The 20,260-nt window shown below is 40.7% G+C and overlaps 1 protein-coding gene across 2 annotated transcripts in view; it reads right to left on the bottom strand.

Moving 5' to 3' along the window:
* Fhit (fragile histidine triad diadenosine triphosphatase) overlaps positions 1–20,260 on the bottom strand; it is a 1,508,502-nt gene that overhangs the window by 1,385,344 nt on the left and 102,898 nt on the right. The gene's annotated exons all lie outside the window — the stretch shown is intronic.

Consider the following 20,260-nt stretch of genomic DNA (forward strand, 5'->3'; position numbering starts at 1 on the left):
AAATCTTGTCTTTCTGAAGGACCCATGCATGGGTCCTGCTAGTCCCAGCAAAAACTGGAGCACACACTGACCTCTGACCTCTGACCTCTGACTTCTACTCTATTCCTGGAGCCTAGAAGCTCTGAGAATATGAGGCTAGGAACTTCTACCCACACTATCTCAATGTGTGTAACACAGTTTAAAATCCTAAGCTTACAACTCAAGGGCCAACAATATCTGGTCCCAACCATTTTGTCTTGAGCTCACAGTTAAAAACTAATCTCTTCATTAAGAATAAAGATTCAATCCAATAAACTCATGATGATTACATCAGCATATTCTGTTTCCATCTATTTGGGGACTTCTTTGGTTTTACTTTGACCAATCATCTATTCTTTCAGTCAGAAATAATTATTTTGCTCTTTTTTTCCAGTGATGAGATATAAATATGAAAAAGAGACATTTTAAACATGGTAGGGTAGGCTTTAGCTTCCCTCCCCCCAAAAAAAATTTTTTTTTTTTACTCAGTTGATTACTTTGGCTATTTTGGGTTCATAAAGTCAAGTGTTACTAATTAAGTAAATGAGTGATTTAGGTTTTATTCTTGATGACAAATATAACCCCTCAACAGGCATAGAAGGATGAGAGTGCTATTGATTATCGGCAATGGTAGTAGCTGTCATGGAACTTTCTGGGCTCAAATCATAGCACCTGCACGTGAGATGTTGGATTTCAGTCTCATAGTCTGTGTTCTCATCTTTAAATCAATATCTACATTGTTTCACCTATGCCTCCAGGGGAGCCATAGCAACCACCTCTTAGGTGTAAATCCCAAGCCCACTTTTTAGTTTAGTATTAACATTATTATTAATATTTGGAGAAAGAAAGTGTGACTCCTAGAGATCATGACTCTAGTCTCCAGTCTGATTGATTTCATGGTTTTCATGCAAATAGATAGACAAGGCATTTTCTAATCTTATTCTTAACAATTCCTTGAGATATTCAAAAGGTGATGGCAAAAAAAAAAAAAAAAAAAAAAAAAAAAAAAAAAAACCCAGCTTCCTATAAGTTTATATAGTTTAGGCAACAGGTCGATCTGGTCTTCATTCCTACGTAAAGCAGGGTCCTGAGAAGAAATACATCAGCACAGTTTGTTGTTTTGTTTTAACCGCTCATGTTTTTTTTCTATGTATGAACGTTTTGGCTATATGTGCGTCTCACACATGTGGTGCCTGGTACCATGGAAGTCAGAAGGGCACAGGTTCCCCTGAAACAGCAGTTGCAGCCACATGTGGCTGCTGGAACCTGAACACTGGTCCTTTGCCAGAGCAGCAGGTGCTCTTAACTTCTGAGTCATCTCTCCAGACCCTGCATCAACACAGTTTGAATAAGATGAATGCAAACACAAAGCTATACCTACACTCTAAAACCAACAGCAAAGCATTTTTCTCCAAGACCAAGATGAGCTCCTAAACAGGCCATAAACTTGTCTTCCAAACTACCTGGCATCGCAAAACTACCCCTCCTACTTGAAATTCCTAGACTTGAGGTATGGCTGAAGATAATCCTGCAATTTCTTTACAGGAACATGGAAGCATGTCAATGATCCATCAATTTGCCTAGTATTCTCAAAAATATCCAGTGAAGTCCCTAGAATAACAAGAAAGAATGAGCATAGATGTTATGTGTGCAGGCAATTCGACTGGCCTGCCCTTGGGGGCCTTTCGGGTCCTGACAATGTCTATGTCACCACCTGCATCCTATGTCATCACCTGGGCCAGGTGCTCGAGATATAACCTGTCTGCCACTCCCACGTATGCTCTCTTTGGTTTCTCTCTCCTTCCCTGTGTTGGGGCACTCTCCCTCCCTCCATATCTCTCTCTGTCTACTTCTGTCTCTCTGCCCTCACGGCTCACTCAGGCCCTAACTTCCTTCTCTCAAATAAATCTTCTTATACCATACATGTTGCTTGGTTTATATATTATAACAATAGGGTCCTGGAGTAGAAAAGATATAATCTTAAATTTTCTTTTACACATTGTAGATGGTTTTTGTAGTCTAGTCTAACATTTTAAAAATTCACGCAAATTTTGTAAGCTGCTGCAGAACAAAACTTGTTGTTTTCAGTATTTGCACATACTTTTCCTTCCCCTCAAACACTGAAGCAAAAGCATGTGCTGTGGCTGTGCTTCCATTAGCCAGCTACTTTGGGGATGCCCTTGTGCACAGCCGCACACTGCACTCATTAGCTACACTGGAAACCATGCAATTAATCAGATTGAGAACTACACTTGTGACCACTAGAAGTCACACTTCATTTCTTCAAATATTAATAATAACACTAATACTAAAATTAAAGGGTGGGCTTGAAAATCACACTCTCACATGGGAGGTGGTGGCTACGGCTCCTGTGGGGACATAGGTGAAACAATGTTGGCATCAATTTAACGATGAGAACGCACAGACAATGAGACTTAAAGTTTCTTCCCAAAGTCCAACATCTCAGGAAGCAAGTGCCATGACTGCAGCACAGAATGTTGCATAGCCGCCACCACCATCCTCCCTGATAAACATTAGCAACACAATCATCAAACTACCCTTGCTCAGCGCTTACTCTTGGTGGCAACCAAAAATAAAAACTAGAAGATTTGCTTCAAACATGAGAGAAGAAGGTTTATTTTCCCCAAACACAATTTTACTTAACTGAAATAATATCTATGGGCAAATTGTACATCTTGGGTACAAAAAGTCAAGTGTTACTAAGTAAACGAGCATCAAAACAAATTATTAAACAAAATTACATTTAAATTAGCTTTACCAGATAGTTTAAAAAATAAGCCAACTTTAAAAGAATCTTCCAATTTTGTTTTTAAACTTTTCTCACACAATAAATGATTCACTTCGATTGTTTTAAAAGATGAATACAGATAGAAAATGAGAAAGTGAGTGCCGTAACTATTTTTGTCCCTGGACATTTCTCCAGAATCACATCCTTTAAGCAACCCAGGGCATGATTTAATTTACCTGAGAGGTCATCTTGCTTGACGAGTAGGTCCTTCTTGTTTAAATTCAGCTTGCTCAATCAGATGGACATGGAGTGGAAAATGGGGCACACCCCTGTCCTGGAATTCATCCTGCATTAACTAAAGTCATCTTGCTTTGGTAACAAATGAACCATGAGACACAATGCCAGAAATTGATTTGGAAGAGTAAATATACAGTCCACAAGGGAGTATCTCTAGAGTCTACAGCACAAAGTCCCTGGCTGACCCTAGGTACCATGGTGAGGCTGTAAGACAGAACAACAAAGAAAGACTCAATGCATCACCGCTCCTCCACAGACATGAACACATACTGATGGTTCCTTTTATCCTGTGTCTGCTCCTGAGGTGGCCTCAGTGCTTTGTCGCTGGTCAGCTATTCCCCATTGTAGCTAGCGTAGGTTGCTTCTCTCCAATATGATTCCCAACCACTTCCTTCATGGTGCTTTTCAAAAGTTCTCATTATCTTTTCTTTGTCTGTGCACTTGCTCATTCTCCAGGTTCCCTCTGTCTTGTTCTTCTCAGTGTCATGGTGCCTAGCTCAGAGCCTAGTCCCAGGAAGGAGAGGCTACAAAGCATTTGCTGGGTGAAAGCACAAGCCATGACTGTCACACAAGATGCAGCGTTCCTTTGAGTTCATTTTTACAAATCAGGTTCTATTTCATTTCATTAAATAATTTTATTTACTAGTCATCATTTGAAATTGCTCTGGGTTCTTATTAATAAGGAAAGATAGAGTCTATCTGCAAGAAGGCGGGGGGAACTTTCAGCCACTTGTTCCGAAGGTCTCTCAAAATAATGTTGTGGTATAATTTGGTTTGAAAGCAGGGTCCAGCATTTTATTACCTCCAAATCTGTTCAGCAAAGCTGAAGGCCTGTGATAAGGCTCATTAAGTCACTGAAAGGCCTATCTTTGCATGCCTTTCACACAAAAGGTCTCAGCTTAATGCCAGGTAATTACTGTTCATTTTCCCCTGCTTATTTCCATTTCCTGAAGATTCCCAGGAAAGTTGGCCTCAGCGGACAGCACCTGCAGTTTAAGAACTATGCACAGCAAGAAAGGCCCTCGATCCCTTGGAACTGCAGCTAGAAGAAATGAGCCTGGTTTGGGGGCTTAGAATTTAAGCACAGACCATCTGCAGGTCACCCTCTCTCTGGAGCCACGCGTAAGAGGGAAAAGTTTCTGGCCCATGCTGGGTAGCATCCCCACAGCAGATGCATCCTGTCATTGTAGGAGATTCTACACCTGTAGGGCTATAAATAACACTGCAGCTCCAGGTCATATAGGCTTAGTTCTCAGCTCTACACCTGTGACTCTGGACAAAAAGAGTTCATTCTCTGTATCAATTGCCACATTTGTAAAGTAGGGTTCGCTATACCTCCTATGCCATTTTAAAAATTAAATGCAAAGTACAGAAAACTGTGTCTTCCACAGGCTAAATTCTCCACAGTACTGTTTGGTCACTGTTCATTACTATGATTTACACTGTCATCTCTGATGCCCTGTTTACAAGAAGACTTTATCCATATCATTGATGATAACTTTGCTTATAATTCCATGTAGACCCATTAATAGTGCTGGAGATGATAAATTTTTACCAGTTTTGAAACAGGCAATCAAGAGTAAGCAGTGATCAGAAAGAACTTCTCATTGGGAAGCTTCACTTCGATATGCAGGGAGCATGGCAAAGCACTTTGGAGGCCATACAAATCACTACTCTCAGATCTATACCTTGTTTTATATTTAATCAACTGAGGCTTCAAGTCACCAGTCCCCACTGCAGTGATGTCCCAACACACTTTTCTGGTATTGGCTCTCCTCACTTGACCAGCATCATGAATGATCAGCATGAGAGCTTAACTTCTTACAGGTACTGAGATGACTAACTGTATGTGTCAGCGAGCGTGAACCTAGAACTACATAGAAAGCTGGGAAAACATTACTGCTGGGTATGTCTGGGAAGGCATGGTTTTGGAATCATTGCATTCCAATAAGGAAGTCTCACTTAGTCCACCAAGGGCCACCAGAGAACAACGGGACAGATAAAGGGAATTTGCTCTCTCTTCTGTAGCAGAACACTGCTCTTCGCTGGCTTTGGGACTAGACCTTAGACCAGTCTTTAGGCTTTATACTGCGATGAGAACTCCTCCACTGCTAGTCCTCATTCTCAAGCCTCCAGCTTAGGAAATTAACCTGTGGCTTCCATGGATCTCCAGGAATTCTCAGCATCCATAATCGCCTAAATCTACTTCTCATAACAAAACTCTTGGAACTGTTTCTGGTATCTGAAGAAGGCTGAATAATGCAGCTTCTGATTTACAAGGCATGGCTAGGAACTCAAACAATCTAGATGAAATTCTAAGTTCTGTTATGAGAGACCCAGGATACTTTACACACAAAGTCTCAATTGCCCTTTAAAAATAGTAATATTAAACTCAAAAAATGTCTTAAATATTTCATATTACCAAGGGTTGTTTATAAAACTCATAGGATAATGTAACTTTCATAGAAAATAGTCAATAAGTATAAATTATTATATTCAGATTGGTGTTAGGGATATAAACTCTAGAAGCCCTTTTCTATTAGATGGTCATTATAAAAAGGCAATCAACAGGTTAAGTCCTAAGAGTAAACATTATATTTGAACAACAGACTTACAGACTATAGAAAAATGTTCATTCAGCAGCAAATCAATAATTGTAAATGGGCTAGTAATCCTCTCCTGGCATTCTTATCAAGTCAACCCTACCTACAACGTTGAGATGTAATATTTACCAAAAAAAAAGCCTTTGGAAATCATCACTATTTGATTAAATGGTAAGATGTTAACATGAAAACATTAAGAGGGTGAATAACATACATGAGAAGAATCAGCAGCAGGAGGTAGGTATGTATGCCTATAACTCCAAGCATTGGGGAGGTTCAAACGGAATGGCTGCTGCAAGTCTGAAGCAATCTGGGACAACAGAGTGATCGTTCAACTAGCCTGGGGTACAGTGCAAGACACTGTCCCCCAACACTCCAAAAAAAAGAAATAAGGAAGGAAGTGAAGAAAGATGGAACAAACCAACAATAAAGGAAGAAAATGAAGGAAAAGGCTAGTATGAAGTAGGCTCTTTGAATCTACTGCTCTATCTCCCACATTAAGCTCACTTAATTAGTACAGCATGGATACTCTTGAGGCCAGGAACAGAAAAGTATGTGGCTAGGACAGAAGCCATGTGGTTTAGCATCTTCTTGAGCTACCCACCAGTCCGTTCTTTTCAGGTTCATATTCCAGTGCACGGAGAAAGATGTGTTCAGAAAGCAGGAATTGGGAATGGGTTGAAGGATAAAAGAAAAATAGCATCATGCCACTTTCAGAAGGAAAAGGCGCATTTTACCCAGCATAGCAAACAACAAGCACACAGACGCATTAGACGTGGGCTGGGAACAGCCACTGAAGAAAGAAAAAATGTGATTTAGGTTCTACAAGTTATATATGAAAACCTATTGAAATAGTACTCATATCAGGATAGGCCCAATATTAAGAAAGAGCCAGATAAGCAGGTAGGCTAACTGCAGATCTTCACCCCTTCCTCCTGTCTCCCAAATCTGATATAGCAAGTTCATCCCCAGCTATGCAGCAGACCAGCTGCTGAGACCTCCCATTTGTCTCTTTGCTTTTCTCCAGTGGGTCACACAGATCTTTCCTTCCAAACTTCCTTTGCCCCCTCATGTTTTTTTTTTCTTTTTTATTTTTTTACAATTTATTCATTATATATTCTGATTGAAGCCCCCCTCCCTCAACTCCTCCTGGTCCCACCCTCCTCCATCTTCCCCACTATCCCTTTCCCCTATTCCACTGAAAGAGGAAGTTCTCCTCCCCTGCCATCTATCCATAGATTATCAAGTCTCATTAGGACTGCCTGGATCCTCTTCCTCTGCGGCCTGGCAAAGTTGCATTGCCAGGGGGAAGTGATCAAAGATCAGTTCACGACAGAGGTAGCCCCTACTCACCTTGCTTGAGAACCCACATGGAGACTGAGCTGCCAATAGGCTACATCTGAGCTGGGGGTCTAGGTCCTCTCCATGCATTGTTCTCCTAGCCCCAAATTCAACTACACAGGCTGCCACAGCCAACTAAGAAAGTAGGGTAACTGCAAATCTTCACCTCTCCCTCCAGTCCCCCAAATTCAATCTCCTGCTCTCATCCCCAGTTTTGTAGCAGACCACCTACTGTGGCCTCTCTTCACTCTTTGCCCAAATTCCCAGGGGACTAAGCTCTATCTAGTGGAATACCCTGCTTTTTCTCCTGTGGGCACCTCATTTCCCCAGCCCATTCCCATTCCTATTCTCAGATCCAAATATTTAAAACACATACTAACTGAAACCCCCAGTGGCCAAACCTATCAGATCCCCGGAAAATTTTTACATAGCCACCACATTCTCCTAAAACCAGAGAAGACAACAGAAATAAATGAACAAAGTTCCATCAAACAAAGACAAAACCAAACTATCAGCACCTAAAATTACAGTTTTATCAAACCCACATTCCTAGATGTCAGCAGCAGAAACACACAAATCAACAACGGCCAGGACAACATGTCTCCACTAAAACTCAGCAACCTGACCACGGCAGTCCCTGAGTACTGTAATACAGCTCCAGCACAAAATGGAGATCTTAAAATAGCCTTTATAAATACGAGATTCTTAAAGAGGAGATGAATAAACCTCTTAAAGAAATCTATAAATATACAAACAGTAGAGGAAAACAAATGCTCAAAACCCAAAAGGGAAGATAGAATCAACAAAGATAACCCAAACTGAGGAAAATCTGGAAATAACAAACTTAGGAACTCGAACACAAATCTTGAAGGCAAGCTTCCTTAACAGAATATAAAAGTTGGAAAAGAGAATCTCAGACATTGAAGACACAACAGGAAAAAAAAAAAGAGTTTGGTCAAAAAAAAAGTTAAATCTTAAAAACTTCTGACATATAACATCAGGAAATTTGGCACCATGAAAAGACAAAATCTAAAAATAGTAGAAATAGAGGAAGGAGAAGAAACCTAGGTCAAAGGCACAAAAAATATTTTCAAAAAAAATTATAGAAGAAAATTCTTCTAAATTGAAGAAGATAACTACAAAGGTACAAGAAACATGCAGATCAGCTAATAGATTAAACCAAAAATGAAAGTTTTCCCAGCACATACTAATCAAAACACTAACTGTATAGGAGAAAGAACAATATTAAATATAAGGGGAAAATACCAAATAATATATAAAAGCAAACCTATTAAAATAACATCCAGCTTCTCAATGGAGGTTCTAAAAGCCAGAAGAACCTGGGCAGACATCTTGCAGACTCTAACAGGGCACAGATGCCATCCCAGACTACTAAACCCAGAAAAGTTTTCACTAACAATAGATGGACATTCATGAAAAAAGCAAATTTAAGCAATATCCCCTACAAATTCAGCTCTACAGAAGATGCAAGAAGGAAAACTGTAACCTAAAGAGGTTAACTACACCCAAGAAGACAAGAAAAATAAATAACCTCAGACCAGCCAATCAAAAGAGAGGAAACACAAATGGAGCACACACACACACACACACACACACACACACACACAGCAAAATAACAGAAATCAACAAACACTAGTCATTGATTTCTCTAAATATCGGTGATCTAACCCCCCCCCCTGCTCAAAAAAAAGGAACAGAATTGGTGTGAGAACAGGATCCATCCTTTCTGCTGAATTCAAGAAACACACCTAAAAACAAGTTTAGACATCATCTCATCATGAATGGTTGGAAAAGATATTCCAAGCAAACAGACCTAGGAAGCAAGCTGGTGTGGTCATTTTAATATGCGACAAAACAGATTTCACACCAAAACTAAACAGACATGTTGATCCACAGAATCAAACTGAAGGTCCAGACACAAGTCCACACACTTATGAACACCTGATTTTTTTTATGAAGATGCCAGCAATACATACTATTAAAAAAAAGCATCTTCAACAAATAGTATTGTCTTAACTGGATGGCTGCATGTAGAAGAAGACCCATGCTTACCACTGTGTTCAAAACTTACATGCAAGTGGATCAAAGACCTCAACATAAAACCAGATATAATCAACCTGGCAGAAACTAGGGACTACCTGCGAACACACTGGCACAGGAGACAGCCTTCTGAACAGAACTCCAATAGCACAGGAATTAAAATCAACAATTAAATAAACGGGACCTCATGAAACTGAATAGCTTCTGTAAAGAAAAATATACCGTCCATCATTGGAACAAAGCAGCAGTGTACAGTATGGGAACTTTTTTTTTTTTTTTACCAACTCTACATCTGGGAGAAGGCTATTATACAAAATATATAAACAAATAAAAAACTAGATATTAAAAAGACCCAATTTTAAAATGGAGTACAAATCTAAACAGAATTTTCAAAAGATGAAACAATTCAAATAAATACTCAACATCGCTAGCCATCAGGGAAATGCAAATCATAAATCAAAACTACTTTGAGATTTCATTTAAAACTGTCAAAATGTCTGACATTATTATCACCTCATGCTGATGAGGATGTGGAGTAAGAGGAACACTCTTCCATTGCTGGTAGAAGTGCAAACTTATAGACATTATGAAAATTAATGTCGGATTTCCTCAGGAAGATGGGAATCAATCTACCTCAAGATCTAGCTATATCACTCTTGTGCATATACCCATAGGATGCTTCATCCTACCACAGAAACACTTACTCAGCCATGTTTATTGTTGCTCTATTCATAATCATCAGAAGTTGAAGTAACCTAGATGTTCCTCAACAGAAGAATGAATAAAGAAAATGTGGCCTTTATACAATGGAGTATAACTCACTAGTAAAAAGAATGAAATAATGAAATTTGTAGGTAAATAAGTGGAACTAGAAAAACTCATCCTGATGAGGTATCTCCAACCCAGAAAGACAAATATGGCATGAATTCACTTGTTTATGTGTATAATAGCTGTAGTCAATGTTAACTGAGCTACAATCCATAGAATCACAGAGGGTAGATGCAGAGTGAGGAAGGAGGAGCAGAAATATAGACCTTGTTAGGAAAGGGAAATAGAAGAAATAGTTATGGATGGATGAAGAGGCTGGGGCAAGAGGATGAAGTGGTGAGGGAAAGGGGAGAGGGGATGAGAGAGAGAACAGGGAAAGACAGCTAAAATTAAAGGCCAGGAGGAAAAACAGCATGGCCAGGCTAGCGAAGAAGGCACTGACAATGACCTGTCTTCCCCAGAGCTCCCAACGAAATACTGCAGGGTGCACATCCACTGGCAGGCATGTTACCTTACAGGCAGAGGGAGAAAGGGTCTCATTGTTTCCCAAACTCTTCGCAGAATCTGGGTGCCTGTGCCCGTGTCTACAGAACATCACAGGACCCACACGGGACTATCACAACAAAGGGCTGGACTGTGCCCTGCCTCCCTGGGCACTGCGTGTTTGAAATGGGGAGGGACTATTTGGACAAGGGCAGATCTAATGGCAGCAGTGAAAACGAGGGCTTGGGCTCTGAAGTGGGAAAAAAACCAGAAAGTTTGTAGAGGCATCTTGCCTTCCCAGAGAAGGTGGGCTCTCTTGGGGTCATGTACAGTGCCTGCTTGGTGGACAAATCTCTTCTTAGTTTATTAGTTAACAAAGGAGGGCAGACATGATTTTTCACTCTGAATGAAGTGGTAACTTCTAGCATCCATCTGTATCAGTTCCTCTTGTGGTGAATGTGAATTTTGAAGCTTTCTTTCTCTCTCAGCACCACATATGCTAGTGTTTTCCATTTGCCAGCTCCCAACACGTCCCCAATTACTTCTTTTTTATTTTATAGCCTCCATGCTGATGTTTCATCAGTTATGACTGCTGGGTTCCACTGAGCATTAACAGCCAGCAGTGCCTGCAGGGGGGTGCAGAATTCACTAAGTATACCAATCCTTTCTTTTCTCCAAAGAATATTGTTTAATATAAATAAAGTATGAGGTTAATGTGATACAAAAGAGAGGGTTTTCTCCCCTCAGAGTAATCAAAAAACTGAAAAAAAAAATATGTTTCAAGGAAAACTGCTTTAAACATGAGAATAAGAAATCACTTTTATTTAAGAAGTATTATTCTTTACTGAACAAAGAGCAAAAAAATTAATACATTTGAGTACATGAACACATTTGTATTTTAACCCATTCAATCAAAATATTTTTACTATACAAAAACTAAAACTACCTCCTTTTTAGCATAGGAGCAGTTGAAAATGTGAGCTCCAATGTGCCTACAAATCATTTTAGTGAAATGCAAAGTGAAAAAAAAAAAGATCAAGGGAAAAATTGTTTTGTTTTTATGTCATTTGTTCTTACAAATACATAGTCATTCTTTATAAAGAGTCCTCAGTAATGTAAAGGGCTTTTGGCACAACTTTGTGCAATTAGGATGAACCTGGATTCAAAGGCCCCTGAACTGTTGAGAATCAAATCATTTAGCTCCAATAGGTGGCTCCGATTAGGTACTGTTTTTCTAAAGCTTACAAAAAAATCTTCCTGGTGAACAAGCCCCCTCTTTAAGTCAGGGCATGAGCAGCGATGCTGTTGGGGTTAAATGCTCCACTGTAGACTATGGTCCTCCAGGAGCAGAGAGTGGGTGCTTAGTGAGGACAGAGCTTGCTGAGCACACATGAGGACCAGAGTCTGATTCCACCAACAGACGTGAGAAGCTTGCCAAAAGGACTGAGTGAGGAATTAAACTCAGTTCTACCTGACTCAGAAAAGCAAAACTTCAGCAGGGGAAGCTCCCCGGCTTCCCCTGGTATTTAAAGGCTTTCTTTTCCTGGGGCTCAGAACAAGCTCTCGCTGTTCTGTAAAATGGCATCTTTCTTGCACTGTGTCCCGCTGATTCCCAAACTGTGGCTAGTGGGCCGGCAAGATCAGCTTCAGCAAAGTAGGCCACAGACACATAGACACCAGGCCTATTCAAGGCCTAGTGAGTCAGATTCCACAGATGTGATCAAAGACAGTGTTTTCACGGGTCTGAAAGGAATTCTCATGTAAGTGTGAAAAGCACAGGTGCTTGAGAAAGCTGGATCTTAGGGGCAGCAGCCTGTGCCTGCCTCCACCCTCACCCCTGGTCCCACTCATACAACTCCCCTGAGGCAGGTTCCCTGTTGTCTCAGCTCACAGGCCATGAGGGAAGCCCTGGATCATTACACACTTATTTAAGTGTCATGGCAGTCGCCCCTCCATCTAAATAGTAAACTCCAGGGGGGCACTATACTTCAGGGCACAGCTTGTAATTTGCCATACAGCAAGCACTCAACAAGTATTTATTGAATGAGTAAATCATTAAAGTCCATAACGTTCCAAGAGTTGAATGTGGCATTTATGGCATACATGAGTCTCACAGCTATATTTTCACTTAATCTCTGGTCAAATATTTATCAGACATTGACTTCAGCCAAATACCATGGTAAGCAGTGGGACCAAGCAGTGATCAAGAGAGAAAACAAAAACGAAAGGCTTATCTTCGCATCTTCCCTGAGTTCTCTGGAACAGAGGAAGACGTACAATGAAATAAAGTTAACTAGTAAAATACTCAGCATGGAAGATGATGAGTACTATGGTAAATGGCAGAGTCTGGAACTGGCAAGGAGGAGGGAGTAGGCAGAGAGCGAGTTTACAGGGTGTCAGTGGGCTCTCTAGAAAAAGATCTGCAAGAGGGGACGAAAAAGCCTCTACAAGTTCCTGGGAGTGAGGTTCCTGAACCAAGGTGAGCAGGTGAGGCACTCAGAAAAGGGTCAGATACAGTATTGGGCTTGGAGGTGAGGAGCCAACATAAAGCAGGTGAGGGCAGAGCCCTGGGCTCGGCGGGGGAGCGGCTGACACAGGCCCCTGGAGGAGTCTCTTTTGGTTTTTTTTTTTTTTCCTCAGAGTGAAGTGACAGGCCTTGGCCTGTGAGTCAAGAACCATCTGAGGCCGGCAAGAAGCAGGAAGACCAAACACAGCCTCCCGCAGTGATCCACAGGAGAGCTGCTGCTGATGCGGTCTCCAGCAGGAACATGGGAGGTGGTGGGGCATGCCTGCTTGTGGATGTCAGAAAAGACCCTGCCCTCAAGCGGGATACTTTGTTCTGCCATTTACCTGAGACATGGCACAATTCAACTGACACACACACACACACACACACACACACACACACACACAAAGAGTTGGCATAGAAGACTTGAAGATGAAATAAGCACATCAAACATCTACATGGCAAAGAAAATAAAAGGTTAATATGAAAAAGTTAATAAATAAAACACTGTGAGGGACTGGGGGGATGTCTTGGTGAGTAAAAATTCTCACTGTTCAAGCCTGATGCCTTCAGTCTGGATTCCTGAAACCCACTTAGAATTCCGCTGCAGTGGCCCTGGTGTGCTGTGCCTGCAGTGCCAGTGTGTCCTACGGAGGTGGAGACAGGAGGCCGACTCTAGACGTCCACAGCCCAGCTAGCCTGACTAGCACAGCAGCTAAGACAGATGATTCAAAGTGGGTGGAAAGAGGTCTTCCGACCTCTACACACACACCAAAAATAACTAATTAATGTACACATAAAATGTTCTATAATAATCACAATAAACAAGGGATTGGTTACTTGAAAACGAACAGAAAACGAAGACCCTGAGTGTTTAGTAAGATTTTTAAAGAGTGCCTCTTCAGGAGCTAAACAGATGGCTCGGTGATGATGAGCACTTGCTGCTTCTCAAGAGGACTGGGGATCGTGATCAGCACTGACATGACAGCTCACAACTGGTTGTAACTTCAATCCCAGAGAAGCGGATGCCCTCTTCTGGCTTCTGCCAGTACTGCATGCACATGGTACACAGACTTAAACACAGGCAAAATACCCATACACAAAAATAAATGAATACAATTTTTAAAAATTATTCTTTAAAAATACCTCTTTGCATTTCCTGCTTTGCCAGACACATGGCTGGTGATCTAAAGGTTGTGGTCTGATGACTACAAAGGGAGCTTTCTTAAGACTGCAAAGTCTGCATGAGGAAATAGTACACATTACATTTAGGTTCTCAGGGATTTATTGAGGTTTTTTTTCTTTTTTCTTTTCTTTTTTTCTTTCTTTTCTTGAGACCAGGTTTTGCCATGTAGCTTTGGCTGTCCTAGAACTTGCCATGTAGACTAGACTGGCCTCAAACTTACAGTGTTCCACCTGCATCTGCCTCCCAAGGGCTGTGGTTAAAAGTACGACCGCACTACTCCGTCACAGGTTCAATTACGGTGAGAGATAAAAGTAAAAATCTCTAAAACACTTAATGATGGTTAAAGTACATAGTCTAGTAGAATCAAAGACAGGTAAGGGGAATTCAAGAAAAGTAGTCACTCTGCTTTACACTGTTTAACTTCCAACTACATACAGGCAATAAATTCTTTGGAGCCAAAATACACTTGTAGTTACTCCACCGGCTACACAAATCTTACGAAAGTGTCCCAAGTCACACGGTTTTATGCAGCCTTCCTCTAGTTGAATGCTCTCTGAGTGTGCCAAATTAACAAACATCCAAAAATGGAGGGTGCTACCATTTGAGTCCTCTTTGGCTTGCTGACTTCAGCCCTGCACTAGTGGTATTTTAACCCATGCTTTAAGATTGAAAAGACTAACATACCACATAGATTGGTCAAGAGGGAAGCATTTACCTTTTTTTCTTTCCTACTGCCAATGTTTATTCTTGGAATTCAAAGTTATCAGCTACCTGCTTCCCTTCCTCTCCAGTGCTCTGCTTCAAAGTTACTGCAAAGCTTTGCTGTGATAGGTACCTATGGCCCTCATACATGTTCCAGTAGCTACAAGCCCATATAAGCCATGAGGTGGGCATGAGAGCAGGCCAGGAAGGCACTGCTGAATTGTATCCATCATACACATCATGCCATACAGGCTTATGTGCGGTTTCCTCGGAGTGGCATATCTCTCAGTAACTGTGGATAAACAATGTCCTTGACTTCAAAAACACTGTGACTATCTACAATCAAATATTGATCTTGGAGAGTCTCTGCCTCCCTAGTGTGTGTTCCTATGTGACATGGCATGGCACATGACTTGAGAATCCCAGTCTAGGACAGGCATATGCGCAAATATTCAAACTTTGTCTCTGCTAAATGAGAGACTGCCAATGTTTAAACAATTGTGGTTATCAGCAGGGAGGAAACTGCAAGGTGATGCAGTATCTGAACGTAAACACACTCCTTTGAGCTAGTTTTTGCCTCTGTTTCTGTGTGACCTGAGATGACTAGGGACTGCCACTAGAGACAGATTGCATAGAAATGAAGGGCCGCGACTGCACGGCAGCCTCAGTGCATTTGAACTCAGCCGCATTAACAGCTCTTGATGACTTTAAATTATTCGAGGGCAGATGAACAAGTACCAAACCAAGAAGCAGGCTCTCCAAAGTTTGAGGCAAGTTCATAGAATAAGGAGGTGACTGTCTTAAATGATGGCTACCTCAGCTACTCTGCCTATGCCTTTCTCTTTCATCAAGATGCTGAGAAGGTAATTAGAGCAGTAAGTATGAGAAATGTTATACTTCTTGAAAACCAAGATTTGCTTGTTCAGTAACTGATACCTTGCTTCTGAATTTTAGCAACACTGAATTCTTAAACATTCACTCCATCTACTTAATCATTTAGAAGCACTATATCTCCACCTTTTTCCTTGACTACACAGTAATACAAGCTTACTATAAAATATTCAAATGAAACAGTATTGAATAAAGGAGGGAGTACAAGTCTGGAATCCCAGAGAATGAGACTTCGTTAACCATCCATCTTAAGTTGTATGCTAGGGGTGGCATGGAATTGCCTTGCTCTCTAAAGTTCCCAGTCTAGTGAGAGAAGCTAAAAATAACTAAAATACAGTAGAAGAGGTAACACAAGCATAATAAATTATGCAAAGAAATGCTACAGGGACTCAGAGGAGGACATGCTCCTGGCAGGGCATTAAGGCAAATGGGAGGCCTGTGTTTGAGACCATCCCTCTACATGAGGCCTCTGCAGATGGACCATCTAGGCACAAGCTCTCTTTAGCACAGCACCACAAGGAAGACAGTGAGACAGCCTCTATGCATTTCTGTTCTCTTTTCTGCATCTTTAACATTTTCTCTATAAAGCCAACCTTCCTGCTCAGCTTATCCAAATGCTTACTGAATTTTATAAAATGAGGTGTTACTCAAACCTACATTTCCAAATAAAATTTTATTAAGATTCCCCATCCCTACCTTTTAACAAAGAATTTTATTTGAATAGCTATTCTCGTTCAATATAGATCAACATTTATTAATTGACTCCACACACACACACACACACACACAAAGTTTATTAGTGTATGGCTTGGAGTATGAATTAAATCTTAGTTTACACAAATCACCTTGTGCTAATTCCCTCTTTACTAGAAAGAAATATTGGACTTTCGTGGGATTAATACTATCTAAGAAGGTGGTAGTTGAGTAGGGGTGTCAGCCATGACACTTAGGTGAATTCTGGCTCAGCTGTGTGATTCTAAGCAAGTTACCAAACTTTTCTGTCCTTCAGTCTCCTTCATATGAAACTTCTCACTGCTCTATTTAAAAGTAGCTGTGAAAATTTAAGCTAAATTTGTTGCCTTGTCTTTTGACCTACATATTTCAAAATAAAACAATGTTTACTAAAAAAATATTTTTAAAAAGAGTTTCTCCCACTTTTAGGGCCAGGGAATCCCTGTATTGTGTCACTCAAGTGTTCCACGATTTAAAAAGTTGAATATCCTCAACTAAGTTCCATGTGCTTTTGTGTAAAATTTTCAATTCCACTTCCTTACAACTCCTTAAGGAGTCGACAGTTCTGAATTGAGAGCTCAAAATTGAGAGCTCCAAAAAAAGGCAAGTTCAAAAGGTATCCTGAGCTCCTCGCTACTTCCCACTACCTCTGTAGGAACTGGGGAGAATAATGATGGCACTGAAAAGCACAAATGTTGAGTTTTCTCTGCACCTCTCAAAAGGGAGAGGAACTCTAAATTGGTGGGAGGGCATGAAACAGAGGAGGACATCACTTAACATTTAAAACATGGGAGCCCAGGGAGAGGGGCATGAGAAAAAAGTAAGTTTGAAATGCATAAAGGCTGCAGGCACAGAAAAAAATCATAAAAGCTGTTCTAGGAAGGTGGATGTGTAAAGAGGAAAAGAATCCAAAGGCCAAGGAAAGCTGGGTCATTGAGACACACAGCCCTCAGGTGTCATGACTCTCATCGCTACAACACAAAGTAATGATCCTGGTCCTACAAAGTCCCAAACAAGAGAAATACCTTTGAAAATGGAAATACTTTTGAAAATATTTTCTAAAACACAAAGCATTGAGAGAGCCAGCCAGAGTTCTCGTGGTAAATATGCAGATTCAAGACACCAAGTCAGAATGTTCTATATGACCAGTCCCATTTTGCCATTTCTAGCGACCCTAGGGGATAGCAATGATCCAAATAACCATTGATAAAAATAATACTTCCTTAAGGAACATTCCCTTTCTACCCTTGATCTTCCAGCAACCACACCATTCTTACAAAGCTCTGACAAGTCCAACTGATCTCATAATTCAAATTCTTGTCCCTTAGCAACTACTGATGGTCAGGTGCATTTTTAGCACACATCATCTGTGAGCTGCCAACCCAAGTGACAGAAGCAAACGGGCATCCATCTTTCTTTTGTTGTGATTTACATAATTCCCTTCTGGGAAACACTCAAGCAACAGCTATAAGTACCTTCTCCTTGCTGAAAACTGCTTACCCTTTCCACCTATCTGCCTTCCCCTCCCCCAACCCTTACCCCCACACACACACATACTCACAACCCTAACTACTCCTTACAACCTTGTTCAGAAAAGTATAGCAGCAATCAGTGCAGACCCCATGATGCAGACCAAGCACCAAACAGTCTTAGCCGCTGCAATTTGCCTGTCATATGTAAGAGCATAAGAGCTCAGACCTGAATATGAATCCTCACCTGACATGCATGTCATTCTAATAATTGTGAAATAAAAAGGGCTTTCTTTGTTAAATGTGTACAAGCCAGGCAAAGAGGGGACTACACTATAGGTCTGTGACATAATAGTGGGTAACAGCTTCATACATGCCAGTCTCTCTTAATGAATATCAGAACAGACTTAACAACAGGACTGCCCAGAAGCTGTGCTCTCTAGGAGAGATACTAACATGCCCCTGGACAATTGATTGTTGAAGAAGTCAGCACTTGGCAGAACTTTCTTCAAGAAATAAATTGTACTTTATTGTTAAGAAATACTTGGCTGAGGCAATGGAAACAATGGTGGCACATTTTCTTGGAAAAGAAAATCAGGTCAAGAAACCCCCTTCGTGTAGGGTGGAACTAACAACCAGAAGGCCTCCCTTTTGCTGGGTTTGATGTGGAGGCCAGAAAATGGCACCTTTCACTCTGCTTCCCCAGGAGCATCAACTGTCCAGTATGCTTCTTCATTTGGCAAATGAAGGGACACCAAATGATTAGTTTGCCTGGGTCACCCTTCTACCTTGACCAAACTCTGCTTGGGATCAACAGTTCTCGTCACTGGAAAAATTCTGGATTTTTTTTTCTTTCAGCATTTCTGCAGTCATGTCTTGCATCTCTCATCCTACTTAAATATGGACAATTGATTACAAATATTATGCATATTTACCAATATTTATTAATATTACCTGCTAAATTTTAAACCCTGGAAAGGAAGCAGTGATATCAAAACTATTTTGGTCCCACATTTTTTTTAGACAAACACTAAGTTAATAAAATACAACCAGATGGGAGCTCAGTGAAAGGAGCATGCAGATAAAATATATAGGGACATAGATGATGAATCAAGGGAAGTCTTGTAGAAGATGTGACAATTATGTAGGGTCTAATATGATCAGCAGGAACCAGCCAGATACAAAAGGGGGATAGAGGAATTCAAAGCTGATGAATGAATAAAGACAAAGCATAAAAGCTTTCAAGGGCATGGTGTCTTCAGCCAAGTACAAAGAGCCCATAGTGGCCATGGAACAAGTAGCATGATGTGGAGTGACAGGAGATGAAAGCCAGAATTTGAAAGTCTTTGGCACTGTGACATGGGGTTGGGATTTGACTCTGGAAACACAGGAAGCTGCTGAGAGTTTTTGTTATTAGTAGGAATATATTTGTGTTCTGTCGAAGAACTCTGGGATCAACTTAAAGTCATGGGTGAGAATGGGATTTTAGTGTGGAAATGGACATTGCAATGGTCCTCAGTGAGAACATACAACAAAAAAATAGGTGGAGTCAATGGTAGCTGGTGACTAGAGTGTATAGTGATGAAGAAAAAAGTACTCTGCCCTCCTAATTCATTCCTATTCTTTTCTCCATCTCATATCAAATGCCATTTCCTAATGGAAGCTTCTCAGATCCTGAGACTAGTCAAGTTCCTTCTGTGACAGCTCACAAGGTATCTTGGACCTTTTTCTACAGCATTTGCCCTGGTCCTAAGGTTTTTGTGATAAGTCAAATTAGTACCTATATCTGCTACCAGATTATAAGTCACTTGAAGGTACAATGAACAATACCTGTTTTACTGCAGGAGTGTTCTTTCTATATGACACAGTGCCTGGCTCACACTAGGAACTCCATTACTTCTTGAAAGCAGTGAAAGAGGAATACTTATATACTTGAATAGGAGGTAAATAGACATGCCATTGAGTAAGACAGGGTGTGGAAAAGTAGGAAAGGGTTCAAATAGGAGATGGCGGTTGTTCTCAGCTTGAACACAATGAATTAGAAATATCCTGCAAATTTTCTAGACAGATATTTCCAAGAGCTTGGAACTCAAGAGAATCAAACAGAAAATTACAGATTTGGGAAACATCCATGAAACTAAAGAGATGAGGGTCGCTGTTTTACTCAGGATGAGTATACAGCTCCAAAAGAGGAGTGGATCAAAGATGGAATCAGAGAAACATAGAATCCAACCCACCTGGATAAGCCACTAGAAGACTAGGAAAAAAAGTTGAGGAAAAAACAATGAGAGAGGTAGACTCAAGTAAGGAGAATTCAAAAGAGAAAGAGGTGGACTCAGAGAGTAATGCAATGATATCTATTTCTAAAGTGAAAAGCCTCACAATTCACCTCAATCCCTACCCCCGCAAGAAAGAAAGAAAGAAAGAAAGAAAGAAAGAAAGAAAGAAAGAAAG

The sequence above is a fragment of the Psammomys obesus genome, unplaced genomic scaffold (assembly GCF_907164565.1).
Source record: "Psammomys obesus unplaced genomic scaffold, mPsaObe1.curated_primary_1811, whole genome shotgun sequence".
Taxonomy (NCBI): Eukaryota; Metazoa; Chordata; class Mammalia; order Rodentia; family Muridae; genus Psammomys; species Psammomys obesus.